This window comes from Coturnix japonica, chromosome 24 (genome assembly GCF_054131305.1).
Source record: "Coturnix japonica strain WE chromosome 24, WE-NBRP24, whole genome shotgun sequence".
NCBI lineage: Eukaryota > Metazoa > Chordata > Aves > Galliformes > Phasianidae > Coturnix > Coturnix japonica.
Genome location: NC_140686.1, coordinates 5658846 through 5681792, shown reverse-complemented (window position 1 = coordinate 5681792; position 22947 = coordinate 5658846). Strand labels below are relative to the sequence as shown.

The 22947-nt window shown below is 38.1% G+C and overlaps 1 pseudogene across 1 annotated transcript in view; it reads left to right on the top strand.

Moving 5' to 3' along the window:
• LOC146757170 (uncharacterized) overlaps nucleotides 1–22947 on the top strand; it is a 55185-nt pseudogene that overhangs the window by 27915 nt on the left and 4323 nt on the right. Inside the window, exons 14-31 of the transcript XR_014937087.1 lie at nucleotides 3248–3296; nucleotides 3440–3468; nucleotides 3570–3633; nucleotides 3722–3757; nucleotides 6578–6663; nucleotides 7913–8844; nucleotides 9684–9901; nucleotides 11484–11667; nucleotides 13255–13401; nucleotides 13986–14942; nucleotides 15182–15334; nucleotides 16603–16778; nucleotides 16974–17040; nucleotides 19505–19617; nucleotides 20025–20166; nucleotides 20943–21236; nucleotides 21924–22156; nucleotides 22544–22790. The product of XR_014937087.1 is annotated as an uncharacterized LOC146757170 (transcript). The remainder of the gene's footprint in view (nucleotides 1–3247; nucleotides 3297–3439; nucleotides 3469–3569; nucleotides 3634–3721; nucleotides 3758–6577; nucleotides 6664–7912; nucleotides 8845–9683; nucleotides 9902–11483; nucleotides 11668–13254; nucleotides 13402–13985; nucleotides 14943–15181; nucleotides 15335–16602; nucleotides 16779–16973; nucleotides 17041–19504; nucleotides 19618–20024; nucleotides 20167–20942; nucleotides 21237–21923; nucleotides 22157–22543; nucleotides 22791–22947) is intronic.

Here is a 22947-nt window from a genome sequence, read left to right as displayed (position 1 = left end):
TAATGGAGTAGCTTAGAAGAGAGAACTGACTGTGGTCTGCTCTAGATGGGAGTTTGGTGGTCAGAAGATACTAGTCTTTGAAGTGATAAGATTTAAAATGCTTGCAGTGTTCTGGACTGTATTGGAGCTGTGAGCTTCTGTTTCATTCCTAAATGTCAGTCCTTATGTATGTACCTGGTCAGAAGTTGCAGGATTATGAATCATGGTCAGGTGAGGTATCCCTTGATAGCACTAAGCAAGGAGCCGTGTGTGTTGGCAGCTTCCTCTTAGTTTGATGTTGTTTTGTATCGTGCTTTTGTGGTATGTCCTGTAGAGTGGAATGTGATAGTAAGTGCCAGATAATGGAGGTGTAGGCAAGAGGGAAGATGACTCAGGGTGTCCATATGCTGAGACTGAAGCATGCTGGAGTTTCTTCCTTAACGTTGTCCCAACACGAGGGACATTGTCATGTCAGCCACCATTCTTATGCATCTTTTGCTGGAAAAGAAATGAAGAGGAGAAAACAGAATACTGTGATGTGACTGGGTGTAAAGCTACCGTTGAGTGTAACTCATTTCTTGGTTTGTCCTTTGCTGTCGTACTGTTACTCATCTTTCAGATCCTTTGTTTGACTGATGGGGTATAAAAGTGGAGTGCAGTAAATTCTCAGTGTCTCTCTTTGTCCATTTTTTTGTAGGTGCTCTGCCAGCAGTAGGAACAGAGAAAAAGGAAGAGTCTGATTCTCCCTGGGATTCTGAGGTACTTTCTGAGATATGTGCATCTCCCCGGTCTGTGGGAGAGCCAGATGAGAACTACGTGAGAGCTTGCCTTTGAGTTGAGCCCCGCCCCTGGTGAGGCTTATTTACCCCATGTTGCTGCTGCTCGATGTCCTGTATCTGAGGGTCATTGAAATACCTGTAGCGTAGGTTCTCTGTTGAGATAGTACTGGGACAAAGTTATGTCAGACTACTTACGTTGGCCTCCTGGCTGCAGGCTTTGGAGTTGATTTTCTAGCACAGTTTTAATACAGCAGTTTATTGCTGCTTTTAAACTTATGAATTTCTCAGGCATATTTTTGTGAGGATTTTTTTTTTTTCCTACTATTCAGATCTATTCTGCTGATCCAGTCAGAGTTTAATGGATGCCAATACATTGAGCAACCCAGACATTTAGATTTTTCTGTATAGAACCTCTGTCTTCTCTAGATAGACTTAATCCGATTTTGAAAATCATGTTCAGCAGACACCAAGTGTGCTGGCTGTGTTTATCCTTTCTGTCTGATAATTCTCAAGATTAGAGTGAGCAGGGTCTGTAGCTACTTCCCCTCTAGCCTTTGTTGTTGGGAAAAAAACTAATTCCCCACTCCTTTCTTAAAAATACAAGACTTTCTAGATAGCTTAATCGCTATCAGCTTTGCCTTTTTGGCCTTTAAGCAAATCAAATCTTGCTTTTGCAACGTAGTGATGCACTCACTCAACATTGTGGGACATGTGCCCCAGCAATGTAGGCTGATATTTGAATGCCAGGTGCAAATTTGATGCCAATGTTCAATCAACACAGAGCTGCAGCTTCTTGTTCACAATCAACATCTTGATTTCCTGTGTTAATTTCTTGTGTGGCTCTGTGATTTGCCAGCCTTAATCAACATTATGGAATAGTTTAGATGAATTGTGAGGATTTTTTTGCCCTTTTATTTAAAATGCAAAAGCCTTTCTTAGATTTTATTTTAAAAAAATTGTTTTGTACAAATTCTTACGCGTATGTACTGTATTATACAGCCGTGTTCTGAAGGTTCGAGGAAAGCATCTCCTCCTGTGTTTCTCCCACCTGCAGTTGAACATGGAGTACGCTTGCAGAGTGTTTCAGGGGAGCACAACAAGGGTAACTATCTGATAGATTGGATTTGTCTGTGTTTATAGACAAGTGAACTTTTTCTTTTGTTTTCCTTGTCAGTCCTGTTGTTCAGTGAGTATGTGCTGTAGCAATGAAGTGCTTGGCTGATGTTAATTAACAGCAGTGAACACTGAACTTGCTGGCCTGCTTGATTAGTCCAGGCGGTTCTTGCGTTCATTATGTATACTTTTTGGATATGTATTTGTTCGGGTGTTTTTCTTTGCTTTAAGTGGTTGCTTAAAGTGGTGGGAGTGATATCTGGTTTAAGATTTATCTGTCTGAGGATTTGGATATTTCTGGATAATCAGTAGAAGAAAAATATCATTTGGTTAATCTTTTTGTTTGTTTATTTAATTTTTTTTAGTTTCCTGTTTTTCTTTAATAACTAAAATATGTGGGCAAATTCTTGTTATGTTTCTGCGGGTTTCCACCTGCAGCTCATGGCAGTTGCTTTATGACCATCCTGATTGATCATAAGTGTGCTGGAAAATTTTGCTATTGGAATAAATCTTTTATCTTTTTGAGAGTGCTTTGGCAATGTGGCTTATAATATGGATTCAATGACATAGCCTAAGAGGCAAGTCCAATTTTCTTTTTGTAATCAGACACCAAATCTTAGCAAGCTTCTGGAATCCATAAATCAACTTACCAATTGTCTTTAATGTCTGCTTCATATGATTCTGCTAAGCTTGAAATCAGTGTGGGAAGGGGGAAGAGGTGACTGTGGTAGTCTTTCTAATGTATTTCCATGTTACTTGACCACCTAGTGTTTGAAAATCAAGTCTTGATGATTTGTTTTTAGTATTTATTTAAATCTAAAAATTATTTTGTGGAACAATTCGTAGAAGCATTTTGTATGCGTGTTTCATGAATGGAGTCGTAAAGTATAAGATGACTGCAGCACAGGGCAGTAGGTTGTGTGAGTTAGGAAATAAGATTTGACACTAAACTTGAAAAAGATTTGGAATAACGCACATGTTGTGCATTACAACCAAGCAATGTTTGTATCATTTATTTCCTTGCAAACTGATCCAGAGAGGTCAGTTGAGAACCAGATTGTTTTTACCTCATTGAATGATGTTTGTATGAGGTTGCTGTGTCTGTACCCTTGCTCTCCATAAGCTGTTAATGAGAAAGTAGCCTCAACATTATGCACTGCTAGAATAGAAGTAGTCATAGTTCTGCTGGGTTCTTTCTTGATTGGTCATTAAGAAGCCAAAGCTATCTGCTCTAATTAATTTTTCCAGAAAGCAGAATTCAGCTTCCAAAAGGAACAAAATAATTTAATCTTGTTCTCTTAATAGACATGACTTAATGCTTCACATGAATTGTTGTCATTCTGTGATTTGATTCTTTTTTTTTTTTTTAATAAAAGTTGGATGATGGGAATTACTCTGTATTTCTTATATACTACTACAAGTTCTGTGTGATAAGATAATTGGATATTAGCTATTTCACTCTCAATGAAGTAATTTGTGCAAGAAACAATTACAGAGCCTACTAATGTTGTAAAGAATAAAAGATATCTTCAATTAAATAAAATAACGCTTTCATTTTTCATCTCCAGGCTTTTCAGAGAAACCCAGTAATTTGCAGGTAAATGCTTTTCACTGAAATCTACTTGTCCTGCTCATTAATGAATATGTAGTTACTTTGAATGTATGGGTGTTTATTTTTCATTGGTTTGTCTTTCATAGTTAAAGGTTTCTGCAGTTTTAGAGATGAATGAAACATCTTCAAAAACAGAAAAGCAAAAATCAGGTAATGTTGTCTTTTATATTCTGATTTTAGCTTCAAAATCTTTCTGATAAGCATATTTAATTAAGCATTTGATTCATTTGTTTTGCAGATCCACAGGAGAAATTGAGTGTAGATGATATTGAAGGTATTTATAAATAGTTGTTGTTTTTTTTTTGTCATGTCCCTTTGTGGGCAGATACATTGTAGTTGTAAATTCTTCATATTAAATTAATGTTTTGCTAGCAAGATGTTATTTCAGCAGCAGATTTAATGAAATATGGCTCTATCTTTGGGTGTTTTCTCCACTACAGCTCCATTCAACATTTCTAAACATCCTTCTACAGTGTAAGGTTCCTCCAGCATACCTGCTATCATCACCCCTTGTCAGGCAGTCCACATTTACTCATTTCCTTCTCATTGCCAAATATACCAATCTGCAGAGGAGCAATAGGGGTCATGTCCTGTGTCTGATTCCTGGCTAGGGTCTGCAGATGGAGCTGTCCAGGAGCTGCAGGTGGGACAGAATGGGTGATTCACAGGCTTATGCTTCATTAGCATGATTGATTATTTACCTGGCTTTTTCTTTGCCTCTCTGGCAGTTGTATGAAAACATGTATTACATATGCTCTTCCAAAGCCATCCTCTCATGTTTTGTTTAAACTGGCCACTGAGTTTAGAGCTAGTGGAAGGACATGGGAAAGAGAGTGTAGGTGGGAGGTAGTGAGTGGAAGTATGTTGGCAGGTATTCCTTTTGGTTGGGAAAGATAAATAAAAGTGAAGCAGCTAGATCATTTGTTATACATGGGAGAGAGTATATCTAACCTCAATGGGTTCTTAGTTTCTTAATTCTGATATATGTGAATTTAAGTATTTGTTAGCGAGATACAAAACAGTTCCCTATTAAGGTCTTAGAATTTCTACAACGAGCCCTGAAAATTACAAATCAGGTGAAAACCTATATAAGCAAGCATATGAAGTAGATGATTAGATAAGAGTTCAGAAAACTATTGCAACTTCTAAGTATGGAATGGAAATTGCTCCAAGCTGTTTGACATCCATGTCTTGGGAAAAAAGGTACTGTTTCTTTTGATGACAATAGAGGTTAAACTTCTTTCTAGAAAAAAAAATGTACGTGTGTTTGCATAAAGAAAAGGAGATTCTCTACTGCAGTGATATTGTTTCTGTAAGATGCACAAAAGGTGGTTAGAATCATTGAATTATAGAATTGGGCTGGAAAGGACCTTTAAAAATCACCTAATTGAAACTTCCCAGCTGTGGGTAACCTGTTGCAGTGCCTCATCACCCTCATCAAGAATTTATTCCTTATATCTAATCTGAACAATCTTTTAGTTTAAAACTGTTACCCTTTGCTCTGTCACTACAGGCCATAGTTAAAAGTCTTTCGTGTAAGCCCCCATTAATTATTGAAAGGCCATCATACGGTCTCTGCAAACTCTTATATTCCCCAACTCTGTCAGCTTTCCTCATAGGAAAAGTGTTCCAGTCCTCAAATTGTTTTTTGAGACCCTTCCCTGGACCTGCTCTAGCCAGAGATTTTTTGTGCTGGGGGCCCCGGAGATGAACTCGGTGCTCCTGGTAGGGTTTTGAAAGAGTGGAGTAGAAGGGGACACCACCTCTCTTGGCCTGCTGGCCATGCAGTGCTTCTTTTTTTGTGGCCCAGGGTGCAATTGGCTTTTTGGACTGCAAGCATGCATTCTCAGCTTATATGTAATTCTTCATCCAGCATTATCCCCAAGTCCTTTTCCACAGGACTGCTCTCAGTCTGTTCATTGTCCAGCCTGTGCTGAAGCTGATGACTTCCCAACCCAGGTGCAGGATCTTGCGCTTGGCCTTGCTAAACATCATAAGACCTTCTTCTGTAGGCTGTCAGTATCTGTCTGAATGCGATCTCTTTTCACTAACATATCAGATACACCACTTGGCAGCACTTCCCTGTCTACCAAAGAATCCATCCATGATATTTCTCCAATTTAGAGAGATGAGCTCTCTAGGTAGCTAACATCAGTTGCTATTTCTTTATCCTCCACTCTAGTCACTCCATAATAGAAGGTTGTCTGGGCCTTGGAAAGTACCTCCTTTCTTAAACTCTTTAAAAACAAGTGTGATGTTTCCCTTTCTCCTGTCACAAAGGGTTTTACCTGACTGCCACAACTCTTTAAATATGGTGGATAGTGACTTAGCAACCTAATTTACCCATGATCTTGGAGGTCTTTTCCATCCTTTGTGTTTCTGTGATTCTGTGAGTTCTTGTTTTGTCTGTTTTATGTAGTCATGTGAAATGTAGTCCAGTGATGGTGTGGGACGTGGCAAAGTTAGATAGGAAAAACAGTCTTTTCATAGCTCATTTTATGTCATCATTTCATGTATTTTCTGTTCATCCTTCCTCGTGTCTGTTTTTTTTCTATAATCCATGTATTTGCTCAAAGATCAGGTATTAAGAAATATATGTGAAAGTTTGTCTCAAACTCCTATGTTTGGGTTTCAGCAAGCTGTATTTCTTCTGCAGAGTGTTAGAATTCCTATGGTACAAGTATTTCTAACTCTAAAAGGGTTAAACGAGACCCTTTGTGGCACAAAACAAGGAGAAATGAAAGTAGCTAGAGGAATCTAGCCGATTGCTGTCTAGCATACAGTGTGTCATGTATGTATAAATATAGTTCTACATGTAAACCATTTGAGATTCTTAAAGGTGTATTTCTGACTGATTTTCATCAAATTTCCCTTAGGAATGAAAGGGAAAATGCCCTGAGAGGGATTAGTTCGCACAGAGGCATCTTCAAACTGTTTTGTAATATTATGTTCAAATCGTAAATAATCATACGCTTGAGAGGCTGTGTTAGTTTGTGCTATTTTCTCACAAATGCAATGATTCAGGATGTACTCTAGGTATAATTAATTTGTAATAAGTCATGTTCGTTATAAAGATGTAATTTTTTCACTGTAGGTGAGCGCTCACAATCTACCGTTCATGTGTCGTCATCAGCTAAAAAAGAGATGGTCAAGGATGCCACTGAAAACTTTGGGAGGCAGGTATGTGAAACCAAATATTGTGTTTTTCCTTGCGTGCAATTCTGAGAAACAGTGCAGTCATGTGGTGGGTTTTTTGTTTTTTCCTATGCAAAATACATACTCATTTGGGAGCAAAATTTTATATCATGTGATTATTTCTTTGACAAAACATGCCAGATTTTCCTCTGTGTATTAGAAAGATTAAGTAAAAACCTGAAATATGATCTGTCAGTGCTTTCTCTGCCTCTGCAAAATATCTCCATATCTGATCAAGTTAGTAAGTGTTCGAAAATATTTTTTGAAGGTCATTATGGTCATATAGGCTAGGCGTCCTGTTTGTATTGAGCATACAGGACTGGGTAGGGATCTTCATTGAGTGTCTGGAGTCTTCTGTAATACCTCAAGGGAAGTGGAGGAAGTAATATCATCATACATCCAAGGCACTGTGGAAGAGGGATGTGATTCATTTCAGCAGGTAGAGAGCGGAACTTAAGTATTGGAAGGTGGTAGCGGATGTGCAAAGTGAATGGAGCTTGGAAATGAAGTGGCTGAGACAGGTGGTGACTGAGATGCTCTCCATTGTGAAAGATTTTTGTGGAGTTACGATGTGGAAGGAGAAAAGGGCCTCTATAACCAGAGTAAGAAGGACAATAGTTGTGGTTCCTTGGGATGCCAAGGCTGCAGACCTTGTTCAGAAGGGAACACAAACCAAGGGCAACTTTGCAGGGACTGTGAAGTCAGAGATAGTGAGAAGGCTGGAGAGAGGAGCTGGTCAGTGAGCTTGAGGCATGGTACCGTTTGGATAGATGTCTCAGTTCTTGATTTTGGGCTGAGGGCAGGAATGAACAGGTATTCCTTGTAAATATTTGTCTTGGGAGCTTGGAATAGAATTTAATAATTCTGACTCTGAGGAGCATAAGTGATTGTAATGTAGCCAGTCCCTTGTGGTGGTTAGTAAAAAAGCTTGTTATGATCACTCACGCTTGTTATGAACGCTCACCAGCAGGGGGTTTAAAGGGACAGTCAGTAGAAAGTAATGGAGTATGGGAAAATTTGGGCAGTTGTGTTTTCTGTTGTTACTGATTGGTTTTGATCTGTTTGATTGGTTTATGTTTCTAAACTAGATCCTTCTGTTTTGAGGAAAAAATAAATAAGGTATCTTTGTTTTGTTGTTGTTGTATGATGGGATGAGTTTGCAATGTAAATTATATGGCTTAACGGTAATTTCATTTTTCTTGGTAATTTTTCTGTCTTTACCTGCTTACTTAAGGATAAATATGTTTTAGAAACTACCAACTTGATAGAAAATACAGCACATGAAAAGCAGACTGACAAAGCAGAAATTTCTCATCAGGAAGCCCTAGCAGAAAATGAGGAATCCCACAGTGCTGACAAGCAGTTAAGTCTAAAGCTGTGGGAAGAAAGATACAAAAAATGTGGATTGAAAAAGAGAAAAGGGAGTTGAAAAGAAATTTTACAAACATTACAGCAGAGCTGAAGCAGCTGTTTGGTGAAATTAATGAATCTGAGAAAGCTCCATCCCTTGTGGCAGAAGTGTCAGAAGATGACCTCATTGAAGAATTGAAGAGTCTTTGTGTTTCGTCTTGTGTGACAGAATCAAGTGATAAGTTAGAAAGTAAAGGTGAATTTGGAGATGTGAAGCTTAATGTAGACCTAAAAGAACCCAAACCTGAAATAGTTATTCTGAGTCTCTGTGTCCTTCCTGATCACAATAACTTAAATGCGAGCATGGAAAATACCTGGAGAATACCAGATGAAGAAGGCTGCACTAATTACACAGATAATACAAAAGTACATCTATCAAAAGCAGAGGAAATGGAAGAGAATGAGAATGGGATTAGTAGAGATGTAGAGGGAAGTCCTGAGTATTCCCTGAGACATTGTTTAAAAACAAATATTTGGGATGACATTTCTAATAATCTTCCTAATATAAGACCTGTTTCCACAAATGGTGAAAGTACACTTGGCTTTATAAGTGAGAAGAAAATTGGCAAGGACATCTGTCTTAGTGACAGTGTTCCCAGAGACTGCCTTATCAAAAACAAGGAAATAGGAGAAACAGAAATCGAAAATCTTTTCCCGCATGCTCAGCAACCTTGTGGCATGCTGAAAAGGAATCTGGATGAAGAACTAAAACAAGATGTGGAAAGATTTAAGAGTAAGGTAGGAATGCTGCAAATGGTATTCCTGGCTTAGGAAAAAGAGAAGGTAGAGCTACAAAAAGAGGTAGAAGTTCACCTGCTTTTCCTTATTCTTTAGTCTTTCTCAGTATCGGTGGTCCTGTTCATGTTAGCTATTGATCATTAAAAGAAGGTGCTTTGTGCAAATTGGTTTTTTTGTCTTAAGAGAAGAACGTTACTCATAAATAAGGAAAGCAGTGGAGAACTGTGCTTTTCCCCATAATGTAATCAGAAGGTTTTGAGAAAGCAAAGTGTATTGTTTCAGTTTGACAATAGGTGGCAGTCATTTCCAGTGTAAGTAGTTATCACCTCATTACCATAAAAAGAAATTCATACAAGTACACCAGTTTTGATTGTCGATCAAGGAATGAAAATAGCTTCTGAACAGGGTCTTGATTTATCTCTTCATTTGCTGTGGTTTGTGCATGGTGTGCCTTCATTGCCTCTCACTAAAATTCCTGATTGCTGTGAAGCTGTTTCTGCTTTTGAGTTCAGTTTGCTTTTTTCCTCATCATTAAGGAAGTACGACATCATACATCCACTCATACTTTGTGTTTCTACAACTACTGTTGTGTAGTCCATCTGATTTCTTCTCCATCAGTAATGCTTCTATTGTTTGTTTCCTTAGGGCTGCTTTGCTTTTTTGTTTTTGTTTGATTGTTATACTTCAAATCAAGAGTGAATTCAGAGTATATTTGTTGACTTGGTACATTTTGTAGAGTAATTTTGGGGGAAAATCTTTTTTATTTTACATTATTTTAAAAGTCAAGCTTAGATTATTTGGTCTTGGATCTCCTTTAGAATCAGAAAAATATATGAAGCTTAATTTTCTCTTCATAGGTTGAGAAGGAAAAAAGGAAGCAGAAACATTTCAAAATGCAAGCAGTGGAGAAACTGGAAAGTCTTGATAAATCAAATACACCAGTGGGCAATATTACCCATCAACCAGTAAAAGAAAAGCTTGCTCTAAGGAAGAATGAAAAAATGATAGAAGAAAAACACACAAAGAATTCTTCATCTGAGGAGAGACCAAAATTACTTGAAATGCCAGTAAAAGGGTAAGCTAATAAAATAATCCGTAGAATTAGATTGTTTTAAATCTTGTAATTGAAGCACTTTCCTCGGTATTGAAAGCTATGCTGAGTAGTCCCCTGCTCCCCAAACTGTTTTAAAAGTATATTTTTCAAAGAACTAAATGCACAGTGGAGGTTCAGATTAATTTTGCTGGAGGTGATAGAGGTCTTAATCACAGAATCATAGAATGGCCCAGGTTCAAAAGGACCACAATGATCATCTAGTTTCAACCCCCCTGCTATGTGCAGGGTCACCAACCACCAGACCAGGCTTCCCAGAGAATTTCTTCCTTAACACTGACTCTAATCGTGTCTTTAGAATCTTACCTCCTATGCCTAATAAATTAATCAAGAACGAATTCAAAGCCCTTGCACGTGGGATGGAGGAACCCCTTGTGTACACAGTGAAATGCTCTGGCTGGTGAGCTGATTCGCTGAGAAGCCTCTGGGGGCTTTGGCAGAGATTAAGTGCAACATGAGTCAGAATGATCTTGCAGCTGAGAAGGCCAGCAGCATCCTGGGTTGCAGAGTCAAGAAGCTGAAGGGAGGAGTCCATCCCTACTTAGCATCTAGTTGGTCTGTGTCTGGAGCACTGGGTCCAACTTTTGGCCTCCAAGTACTTGTGTGCATTTCTTTTTATGGCCTTCAAGAGATCGTAGTCAACATGTGTGAGTTCAGTAGAGGCTTTCCAGGCTGATCACAGAGCATGAAACTGTGAGAATAAGCTGAGGGAAATAAACTTCAGGATGTGCCAACAGTCTCCCAGTACGTGGAAGGGGATTGTAAGTAAGACAAAGCCGTTCCTGATTTGTCCTTGATTTGATTCTAAACATTTTTCAGAATTCCCAAACATCTGTAAATAGAAGGAATTAATTTTTTCTTCTATGTAAAATCTCAAAACAGTATTAGCTATACATGAGTAAAAGCTGTACTTTTTGGGAAGCTAAAGACTACATGTAAATCTTTCTCCTTTAGAATAAGCTGCTTCAATACTGATGTTACAGCCAATGTTTTGAACTACTTGTTAGTGGTTGCTGATATTCAAATCTTTTTTTGAACACTATCCTTATCCTTTAATTTATTAAAAGAAATGAAAAGGTTCATCCGCACATGGTAAGCAGTTGTTATAGTCTAAGGAAGGCTTCTTAAAAGTTTTTTATTTGTCTTAGATAAGTGATGTGATGTTTTATCGGTATTACTTGCAGTCATTATGAATCTGTACTATATAGGTGATGATCAACTTATTAAAAACAGTGTATTTTTGTTAGTAAAAGTTCATGGTTTACTCTTCATGTTTACCTATGTCGACATGGAAATACATGATGAATTTTGTACATCACTTAAGGGCTTATTTGTCAGTCTTGTGCAGCTCATGTATAAGGTGTCTTCCACCACTAATGGAATGAAATTAGAGTGATGTTAAAAGTTTAAAATTGCAGAAAAACTTCTATATTTGAAAAGGTGTGACATTTCTACAGTTTTAAGTTGTTTCTCCTGGTTCATGATGTGGCATATTTACTTTTTTGTCAGTGCTTGAATTCCTCAAATACTCTCTTTTAAATCCCAGATTTTCTGTGAAACAAGAAGAGGAAAAGAGACATAGAGCTGAAATGCGATATGAAAAAACAAGAAAGCAACTAAAGAGGGAAAAGGATCAATATTCTAGAGAGACAGAGGAAAAACAACAACTTGAGTTTCGTGTAAGGAATTTAGAAACAGAGTTAATAACGCTGAAACAGCTCAAGAAACAGGTATATTAAATATATATCTTCTGTTTTTCTGTTTCTTTCAAACTGATATTTTATGCTAGTATGTTCAACTTGTTGGTGAAAGAGACATTAGGTAATTATCTTGGTGCATTTTGAGGACCATTGTCATGAAACCAGCGTGAACAAACAAGTTCATGATACCTTTTCACATTTTTCAGAATTATAGTTTGGTTTGTGCTTCAGGCAAAGCTTCTCTTTGAGTTATTTTTCCTAATTACTACAGAACTCTGTGCTCGTGTGTGTATATGTATGTCTATATCTATATATCTATATATATATTATATGTGTATATATATATATATATATAATGTTTTTATTATTATTGGTTTTTTTCTTCAGAAGGAAATTACAGTTACTGTTTGTAGTATTCTTTCAATTATACTTACATGAATTTAAATTTAGGCCTAAATGTTACTGTTTACGTGATAATCTGTAAATTGCCTCAGTTGCTTACAATCAAGACTGAATCCAGAAAAACTCTCACCTTTATTTTTATTACAAGTTTAGTGGCTTATTTAATGCAATTGAGATGATGATGTTCTCACTGTACACAACCTGCATGAATTCTTCAGTTCTTACATACAGTTTTGAGGGTCTTTTCACTGGCCTTTACCTACTTTTCAGCATTCCTGTCATGGTTGTACGCAGTTTGAAATATACCTCGGAAATTCGGTCTGTTGTGTTGTATTTTTCCCCATAAATAGTAAGCCTCAAATTTTCAGAACTTGTATTTGCAAACATATTAAGAACATGTGAAAGTGGTCATTAAGGATCCTCAGTGGCCACGTTGCTCTGGCAGAAGCAGTAAGTAGTTAGCATCACCTCTTTCAGTCTGCCTGGATTTAACAGGGACATCATTGGCATTAGTTCACCTCCTGGTCTGCTGTTCAGCTGGTCAGTCCTCTTCTGTGTCTCACTTCATTAATAGCCTTTGGAAATCTCATACAACTCAATTTATCCAGCAGTATTGCTAGATTTTGGTAAACTGAAAATGGATTGGCACATTTTCTGAAGCATTTCTAAATATTAGTAGAAGAGATGTAGACTTAAGACCTTGCAGTGGGGTAAAGTAAGTGTAGTTATTGTGCTTTTGGAAATCTTAGTCATTTGTTTTGTGCAATTCTTAGTGTTAGTGCTCATATTGATGAATAGATGTTTTTAAATCTTTGACTGTAAGCATATGAGTGTCCATCTCTGGTTTTAGTATGTATATATAGTTTGTTAGAAAGATAACTTGGGTTTCTACTTAAACTCTGTATGTTTCCAAGAATAGTAGTTCTAGTTTGTTTGTTTTTTTCTTGTGTTATAGAGGGAGATTCATTAAGTATAAAACTTCTATGATGCTGATTTGTGCAAAGGACTCACACTATCCTTATAACTTTCAATTCAGATAAATCTAAAGATGTTTGTTTGCAAACATGGAAAATTGATATGCAGGTCATTCTATGATTTTATGATAAATGACTCTTAATAGAATTAATAGAATGTAAGAATAAAAAGAATGAAATAGGAAGGTATTGCTAATTCTGATTTTGTTCAAGATTCACAAGTTCAACTATATTACTGTAGGTTGAAGAAGAGCGTGATGAAACACAGAGACAGCTCTCTAATGAAAGGAGTGCTAGAGCTCTGCAAGAAGGAATTTTGAGCAACCACCTGTGGAGACAGAAGGAGCTGGAAGAAGAGACAAGAAAAACTATTGGGAAAAATTCAGAGGTAAGCAGTTCCATTCCTAATTAATTTGGTTATACTTCACTGTGCTCATTCTAAAACCTTAAGAAAAATAACCTTTTGTGCCTTTTCGTGGATTATCTACAGTTTATCAATATAACCAAATTTTGTTACTGTTGTCTAAAAACTCTGAATAGCATCATCAATCCCACATAGACCTGAATTGCATGTGGAAGTAGGAAGCCACTGGAAAATAAGACATTGTGTTCCCAGTCTCTTAAACTGCCTGCTGTTCTTCACTGTATAGTTGTTACAATCATTTCTAAGGTTTCTACCCGTGAAATGTCCAGATATCTGGAGATTAACTAGGAAAGAAGCTGGCTGAGGCTGTTTGTGATCCTATTACTTGGCTTTTGAATTTGTTATTATACTGTCATCACTTTCTTGTTTCCATGTCCTTCATCTTTTTGCTTAATAAATTATTTTTATCACAGCCCATGAGTTCTGTTTTGTTTCCTGTTCTCTCCCTCATCCCACTTAGTGATGAGAGTGTGGTGCCTAGCTGCCTGATGGGTTAAACCTGAATTTATTTCCCAACTAACTATTCATTATTGTCCTTTATCACACAGAAATCTGACACTAATGACAGAGAAAAGGATCTGCTACACAGAAATCAGTTACTGCAAGAAGAGATTGCTATGCTAAGACTAGAACTCGATCAAGTAAAACTTAAGCACCAGGAGGATGAAGGAAAATACTTAGAGGAAAATGAGTCTTTGAAAGAAAAGAATGATTCTCTTCAGAAGGAACTTAAACTGAGTGAGGAAACCTTAACTCAGACAGTATTTCAGTACAATGGACAGCTGAATTTACTCAAGACGGAATCTGCAATGCTAACTTCCAAGCTTGAACAGAAAAAAGAAAGCAAAGACAGACTGGAAACAGAGATTGAATCATTCTGTTCCCGCTTGAATGCAGTGGTTCAAGATCTCGAACGTCATCAGTCATTGAAAAGTGATGCCGAACGAACATTTCAGAGAGAACGTGATGAATGGCTTCGTTTACAAGACAAGCTCCATCGTGAGCTCTCTGAGGTGCGAGAGAGCAACAAGAGCTTGTCTCAGCAGCTGAGTAAAACGGAAAGCAAAGTTAATAGTCTAGAAAACGAGCTTCACCAGTTGGAACAAACACTTCGAGAAAAAACACTGCTTTTAGAAATGACACAAAAAGACTTAAATCAAGCCCAGTGTCAAGCAAAAGAAAATGAGCATGCGTGGCAACTTGAGAAAGATCAAGTCAGTAAATTTATGATAAAACATGAATCTATGCAGGAACAATTGGCCCAGCTCCAAAGTGAAAACCTTTTACTCCGTCAGCAGCTGGAAGATTTGCAGAACAAGGAGATCATCAAAGAAAAGGTTGTGAATGATGTCCAGGACAGATTTCATGATATGTTCAACAAACTCAGAGCTGACAGTGAAAAGCAGGTTTACCTCATGGAAGAGAGAAACAAGGAATTAAATACCAAGTGTACTGATTTAAAGGAACAAGTCTTTAAATATGAGACTGACAAAGTAGAAAGAGAGGTAAGCTATACAATTAGAATAAATTAAAATGTTTCAACTCATAAAATGATTTTGTATTTCTAAAATGCATCAGGTGTAAGTTTTACACATAGGACCAAATTTTGTTGTTTTGTTGTGGTTCATTGTTTTTTCTCTTAGAATTAAGGAGGACCGGTAAATGACTGAACTGTATAATATAGTCAGTTTAAAGGAGTAAAGTCAAGTTTCATGTTTTTTTTCATGTTTATCTGTTTCCTTAGGGTTTGGTCAGACAGCTGCAGCAGGAGCTTGCTGATGCTCTTAAAAAGCAGTCTATGTCAGAAGCTTCCCTTGTAGTTACTACATGCTACCGCAGTGACCTTGAGGAAGACAAATTGCACTTGCAGAAGGAACTGGACAGGATTAAAGCTAAGGTACAGAGAGGCTGTAACTTACACATAAAATCTGAGGGTGATTTTTCCCTGTTTCTGGTGAAGAAGAGAAAAATAATGTTCTGAGAGCAAGTACCAGAGAGAGCTAAGGAGGTTAGCAGTGATACCCTGTCATAATTCATGAAGCTGGTGAAATCTTTGCCAGCTGGCCTCCTCCTCTGTAGTGAAAGATAAGTGTTACTAGAATCATCAAAAAGCCAACTAGTTTCTTTTGCAAGTAGGAGCCATTCTTCAGCCCCACAGCTAAAGTTGTTCTTGTGGCTCCAGGGTGTTGTAGCAGTGTTCTTTCTTTTCCCAACTTACTTCCCTCTCCTGGTGTCAAACACAATTAAGAATTTATTTGTGGATGGGATGTGTACAAACTACCAACTATCTGAAGCAACATTACACAGGTGCTCTGAATTTACAAATTGTTTTTCTGTGTCTTATAAGGTTGGTTGTAAACACTATAAGGTGGTCTTTATCCCCTTAGTCTTCTCAACTTGCCCCTTGTCATCTGTGATCACAGTCATGCCTGTGCCAAATCAGAGCAGAGAGTTCAAAGTATAAGCAAATGTCCTCCTATCCTAGAAATAAATTCAGGGGTATAGATTTAAAGACAAGTATATGAACTGCATTGTTCTGTGCACTTGGTGTCCATGACTGGGTGGTCTTCGACACGAAGTCATTATGTCTTTAACTGGAGAAGATCTGTATTTGATAAGCTGCTTTGCAAAATGACCTGGTGTCTCAGCAGGTTATCGCTTTTGGTTTGGCCAAGTTTGGTGTCTGATTTCTGAGAAAAAGTAGAAATACTGGACAGCTGAATTTGAGTTTTTCTTTTTTGCTCTCTGTGAGAGTTGTGGGTTTTTTCTGAAACATCTACCGTAATAACGTACTAATGAGCTGTGAAATCACTTTAGGAAAAGGATGAGGTTTTTTGGTTAATATTTTCGATAGAATAGCAAACAAGTAATTTCAGGATGTCACAAGTCACTGAGAAGGTAGGATTGGCAGTGTCAATGCTCATAATGGTGTTATAGAAAATCCTTTGTACAGATGGGAGAGGCCAGGGTCACAGATGATGAAATATCATCTGTTATTGTTCATTTGCTAAGAGAAATGAAGGCTTGAATGAATTGGAAACGATTCCAGTACTTTGGGTAGGGGGTGTATGTAGATACATGCAATATCCAAATTCTTCAGTGCTCACTGAGCTCTCTATACTGAACCTAACCGGGCTGCTGAGGATTCTCATTGCTACTTTACAGTTACATGACTCTGAAAAACAGCGTATTCAATATGAGCGTTGCATTCAAGATTTGAAGACTGACCTAGATAATAAGGAAAGACAAATATCAGCTTCTAACCAAAAAATGAAAGACCTTCTGTTAGCAGCTTCCAGAAGCAGTTCTACAATAAAGCAGCTGGAAGAACATGTCCAACGGTAAGAAAATAACAGAGTGAAGCAAGGTTTTGCTTTCTGGGATTCTCTGAAAACATCAGAATTGCCTTGTTGCATCATCAGGGTAAAACATGATTTTAAAAGAAGCTCTTGCTTTAAATAGCATTCTTTCACACCATTCTTTTGCAGTGTGCGCTATTATGGATTTGTCTAATAAGATCTGTGCTTCTCTTTAAGGCTTGAAATGGAAAATGCCAGAGTGGAAGCTGCTGCGCAACACCAGGACAAGAGAACTGAAGCCTCAGTAAGCCAGTCATAAACTTCCCTTTTATTTATTTATTTTTTATTTTTTTATGTGAGCTTCTGAGCCTATTTAGATATTTTTCGTGGGGAAGTTATGTGGTTTTCCTGGGGATCATAGGGGAGCTGAGTCATCTGAGCTGTGGTGTGACTGTAGGGTACTCTGAAAATCCTGATGGTCTATTCTCCAGTTTTGAGAGTTTTCCCATAAGGTAAAGGTTGTAAATCTCCACCTTTCACTGCTGCCATTTCTGTCTTTGCAGTAGTATGAAAATGTTTGTGTTAATCAGCATGATTCTTTTGATGGATAGGACGGACAGTGTCAGCAGGAGGGAGATGTGTGGTTGAGATCTGGGAGGGGAAACCTGGATGTGAGAAATCTATTTTATCTTCAGAGCTTTGTCATAGTTTCCACCTGAGCTCATTAGGTTCTTTTTCCATTTGTGAATATGTGTTGGTACTTTACTGCCCCGCAGGGGGCTGAGGTAAGGAAAGAACAACTAGGTGAAGTAATGCTGTGCAGTCAGTGGCAGGCAGCTGGGAAGCAGCTGGTGCGCATGCATGGCTTAGCATCTTGTGTAACCTTGGAATATTCTTTAATTAGTTTGCTGTTGGAAAATTAAGCTGCTATAGGGAGAATAAGAAGGATCTAGTGGAAGGGAAAAGCTGTTGATTATCTGCACCAGAAAAGTCCGAGTTCTTTTCCAGGTTCCTTTCCTGTCATCTTCTTTTGGTGATATACCAATTAGAAGGTTTTTAGCATTTTTAACACTTCTGTATTTTACCCATACATTGTCACATAGGGAGAACCGACATTTAACATATCCTGTAAAGACACATGAGGAAGTTTTATGAGTTTGTCATATAAGCCTTTAAGCTCAGGTTTTTATGTCCTTCTGTACGTCAGGGATGTCTCTCTTTTTCTTAAAATGTGCTATTCAAAGCATGTAGGCAACTTTCATTCTTTACAAAGGGAACTGAATAAGCAAACTTGTTTACACACAAATGCATCTGTGATGCAAATCTTTGCTCCTTTGTGTAAAAGGATAAGTAACATTGCTGTTCTGAAAACATTTTCTTGCTCTGAGGAGATCTGCAGTTATTTCACAGTCAGTAAGTGTAGGGAATTTTAAGAAAACTGTGAGTTAATGTTGTATGTGTGTCTTCTTATCTCCAAATGATGTAACCTCATTTTATCGCATAGAGAGCATTCACTTTTTCCACTAGCATTAAGTGCTATTCTTGACAGTGCTTCTCGAGCCATCTTTTATAAACTCAGTGTAACATTCACTATAGATCCTTAGTGGTGAGAGCTTAGCCCTGCCTCCATTTGAGTTACTAGTTTATAATGCAGTTTATGTGCAGTGTTGTCTCTCTGGTTATCTTGGCATTCCCTTTGTCATTGTTGTTTCCATAGATACAAAATCAGAATATGTTGGCTATGACATCCAGAGGCTCATGCATGATGTGCGAGGAAGATCGAAAGTCGAGAGCCCACCTTGAAGACCATATTGCTAAACTGAGTAGGGAAAATGCTGAGATTTTAGAAGTGAGCCCAGAAAACAGTCCCTAACACCTAGCCAATACCCAGAGCAATGCTGACATTTTCTTGAGTTCTTACATACTCTGATTTTATATCCCTGCTACTCAGGCCCTGAGTACTATTGTGATTTGGGTGTCATGAAGGAATTGAATAAAAGCCAAGAGAATATCTCGGAGTTGTGCTATCAGAAAGACGGTGTGGTTTGATACCAGTTGAGCACATGGAGCAAGGCAGCAGTTCCTGTGTTCTTTATTTTATTTCCTTCTGGTTATTGTCTGACCCCTTGATTTCCAAGCAGGATTAAAACACCCCTTATTTTCAGTGCAGTGTACGGAGGAACTGCTGCATGTTTTCAGAATAACAGGAGCTTAAAAACCTTGCAGAATAAATAAGGTGCAAATGCAAACTACAGAACTAGTTGCCAGTTCTCCTGTAGTTTGTCTGAAAAAACACCATGAGGAACAGCAACTAAATTAGTAAACACCCACAAATAAGATATGGAAGTAATGACTGAGAAGACACTGGTGAATTCCAGAAAAGCAGACTCTTCCACAAGAGCCTGCTGGTCATTGGAATGAATGCTGTAGAGTGTGCAGTGTTTTCCAGGGCTGTGGCTACCTGTGCAAGCTGACCTATTAGCAGAGGAACTGCGGAAGCTGTTCTCTAGCATCTTTTTTCCAGCTTTTTGGGACGAAGCCCAATAAGGGGGCAGAGGAGCATTTGCTTCAGCAGGGGCGTTAATTGGTATCCCTAGGTCTTGGCCCGCTTGTGTGAAGCCTGAAGTGATTTAAATGTTTACAAGAATCCTGTGCCTCAGTGTTCTGCTGAATGTGGCAAAGGGATGGATATGTGCTATCTGCAGTTGCTATGTGTACTGTCCTGTGCTGAGTGTATCATGTATTTTTGTTTGTTTGTTTTTTGAAAGTGTGAGAATGAAAGAAAGAATGTGAAGAAGCCGATAGAATTGAAACGACCACTTGAAGCATGTCTTGACCAGGAAAGGGAAAGAAATACTGAACTGCAGAAGGAATGTGACAGGTATGGTTCACTAGTACTTGAAAGAGAGCTCATGTAGGTTAGAAGTCAGGCTTTAAGGAACTTGCATGTAAAAGTAGGTGTGTTTAACTCTGAACAAATTCAGATCTCACATCAGTTCTTGCAAGACAGTTCTGGTACATGAGCCTATGGTTTTCTGTAGCTGCCATAAGAAGAGCAAATGTAGGCTGCCTTGCACTTCTGGGAGGGAAGTCTTTTTTTCCTCTGTTGAGGTGAAATGTGGACCCTCCAGGTGATCTATTGCATTGAAATGCTGGTTTTTCTTATTAACTTTTGGCCTGTTGAGCATGTTAAAAATGAAGCAAGCCGTAGCTATGCTTTTCTTGTACAAGCGTGACAAATAGATACCTAGTTCCTTTGCTTATTTTCTTGACTGATTTGTTGTGCAGGTTCAAGAGCCTTTTGAAGAAAGCTGTGAAAAAACTAAAGATGCATGAAGCCAAAGAAAGAGACTTCCAGTTCAATTTCCAGGGAGAAATGAAGAACAGGTATTCTGAAATGGTGAATGAAGTTGAAAAATCAAGAACAAAGGCAAGTTCTTGTTGTTTCTTTTTGGGTTTTTTGGTGTTTTTTTGTTGTTGTTGTTGTTTGTTTGTTTGTTGTTGTTGTTTGTTTGTTTGTTTGTTTTTGTTGTTGTTGTTGTTGTTTTGTTTGGGTCATGTTAATTTCTAGAGACTTGTAATATTCTTTTCAGTAGGTATGGAAAAGTTATATTTCTGGGAGAGAAAATTGGCTTCACAGTTGACCTTGGAAACTACTGAAACATCTCATATTTTGTACATATTCTTGCAACCAGACACTGGATTTGACCTAGAGAGAAAATACCTTCCTTTACCACTGCTGTGGAAGCTGCTTTTTGAAGCACTGTTTACAAAGCTTTCAAGAGCAATGGCAGGAGGAGTACTTGTTTCCTGTGCCTAGTTAACTCTGTACTGGAACATTCCCCCTGAAGCATGATAGGCATTCTTTCTGCTGTCTGGATAGAGTGGTTTGATTTCCATCGAGCAGTAGAGCAGTGCACAAAAGAATGGCCCTAGTGCCTTTCAGCACACTCCCGTAAGTGAAATTCTGCTAGTTTGCTACTTGTTGATCTTTTACTTGCTGCAGAACTGAGGAAGGTTGTAAGTCAAGGAACCCTATTGGCAAGAACTTAAAAGTTGTTCTTCCCTTAAAAGATGATCTTGTCTTTCCTTTGACTCGGGTACTGAGTCAGCAGATGACAGTTACAGACTTGATGGTCTTCCCCTTCATAAATTTTCAGAGAATAATTTTACACCCCTCTAAGTTCATTTTATTACTGTCTGTAGGTTACTGAACTTTCTCATCAGCTGGATTTAGAGTGTAAAAAATGCGTCCAACTACAAGGACAAAACCATTATTTGCAAGAACTGCTGGCTCTAAACATGAAAAAACATGAAAAACTAGAGAAGACCAGATGCCAGCTGAAAGAAGAGGTGGCAAACCTGAGACAACATCTGGAGGCTGTCCACAATGTGCACATGATGACTTACAACCAAATCGAACGATACAAGAAAGAAGTGGAAGAGCGAGCTGCACAAGAAATAAATCAAAAACTTCAAGAAGTCAATTTGTTTTTGCAGGTAAGTGAATTTGTTGTGTATGTCTATAGTTTTTATTATGTAACTTCTTTTTGCCATTTCTTGTTCGTACTTTGGTTTTTTGTGTTAGTGCCATACTTCTATATTTCCTGAAGGGAAGTGGAAGAATGGAAAATTGTTTGGCGAAAGTGCTTTTGTGTGTGTAATTTGCCTGCAGGTCCCCAAGCTAATAGCCGTCCCTTGACAGACTTCTGTTTTGCAGTTCTTAGAAGAAGCTATGGCCATCTGGTCATCTTGTTATTGCTGTTCATCACATGAATGCTATAACTTAGAGATGGCTTGGCCATACGCACAGGTTATGTTTTATCATTGTACAGGATAAAATGCTCAGGGAAGAAGTCACTGAAGTTACCGTGGGGCAGAAAGAGTGGGGATGGGATTCTCATAATTTCTTTGTAGAATCCTTTTTGTGTGCCCTGTCCTTCAGCCATAGCATTCTTTTAGTAGCTGCTCCCATAAGTAATATTGCTAAGAGCAGATCTGTCTGGATGAAAACAGTTATTTAACGTGTTGGTTCCAGGGTTTTGCCTTGATTGCTGATAGTAGTGAAAAGGTCCAGTTGACTCAGTTGAGTAAAACTGGGCCCTTTAAATTGGTTATGGGCAACCGTATAGGGAGATGCAGTTCACTTTTTCTTTGCAATGGTTGAAATTGTATTATCTGCTTCAGGTCCAGGCAGCCTCACAAGACAAGATAGAACAAATCAGAGAAAATCATCATGCCTCGCTGAGAGACCAGCTGAAGTGCAGAATAAAAGAGGTTGAATGTGAGTTGGACAAAATAAAAAATACCAAAGACAATATTTTTCAAAACGAATCTATGCTTGCGGAACTGGGAAAATACAAAGAGCTGCATCGTGAAGAAATGAAAATGAGAATAAGGCTAGCAAATAAGCTGGAAAGGTAAGTGCGTGCTTTTTTGGAGTGGTAACAAGACGTGAAGTAGCAGTAGCTTGCATGAAAAACCTTGTACTGTTTCCTCCTAAAATCCTTTTTCTGTGTCTTGTCAGCACTATGGATGTAAGCGTAACCCTCTAAAACCTTTCTCCTTTATTTTTGGAACCACCATCATTTCACTTCAGTGTTCTAGCAGTCACACCACTAGTTATGGCATCACTGGCCCATGTTTGAAGTTGATAGCATTTTAACACATGGCCTTTGGGCCTCTCTCATTTTGGACTTCTAATGCCTTCTCTTTTCAAAAGCTGAATAGTAGTCAAAGACCTGGAAGAAGTGACTCTGCAAAAATATTATCAAAGATAATTCTTTGTGTGTTTTTAAATATTTCAGAACAACCAAGAGACTTGCAGAAGCCAATTGTAAGCTCTTTGAGGAACGCCAAAGAAACAAATCTTTAATTGCGAGCAGCACTGTCAGTGGAGGTCCTCCTGCAAGTCCAGGAAAATATTCAGCTGAACTGGGAAATCTCAGAAACAATTCCGCACTAAACAGAAGCTCCAGCCAAGGGGAATGCTTCCTAGATGCTGCTGGGATTGCATTATTGGCAAGAAAAAAAGTTGAAGTGTACATGGATAAGGTAAGCATTGTGAAATACTCTTCAGTGATGAAGACTTTAGGTCATTAAGATTGTACAGAATTCCTAGAGTGCTCAGACAGCGAAAATACTGACATCTAAATGACGAACTATCTAACTGTATATACACATAACTATGTACTTATGTAAGGTTTTTGTG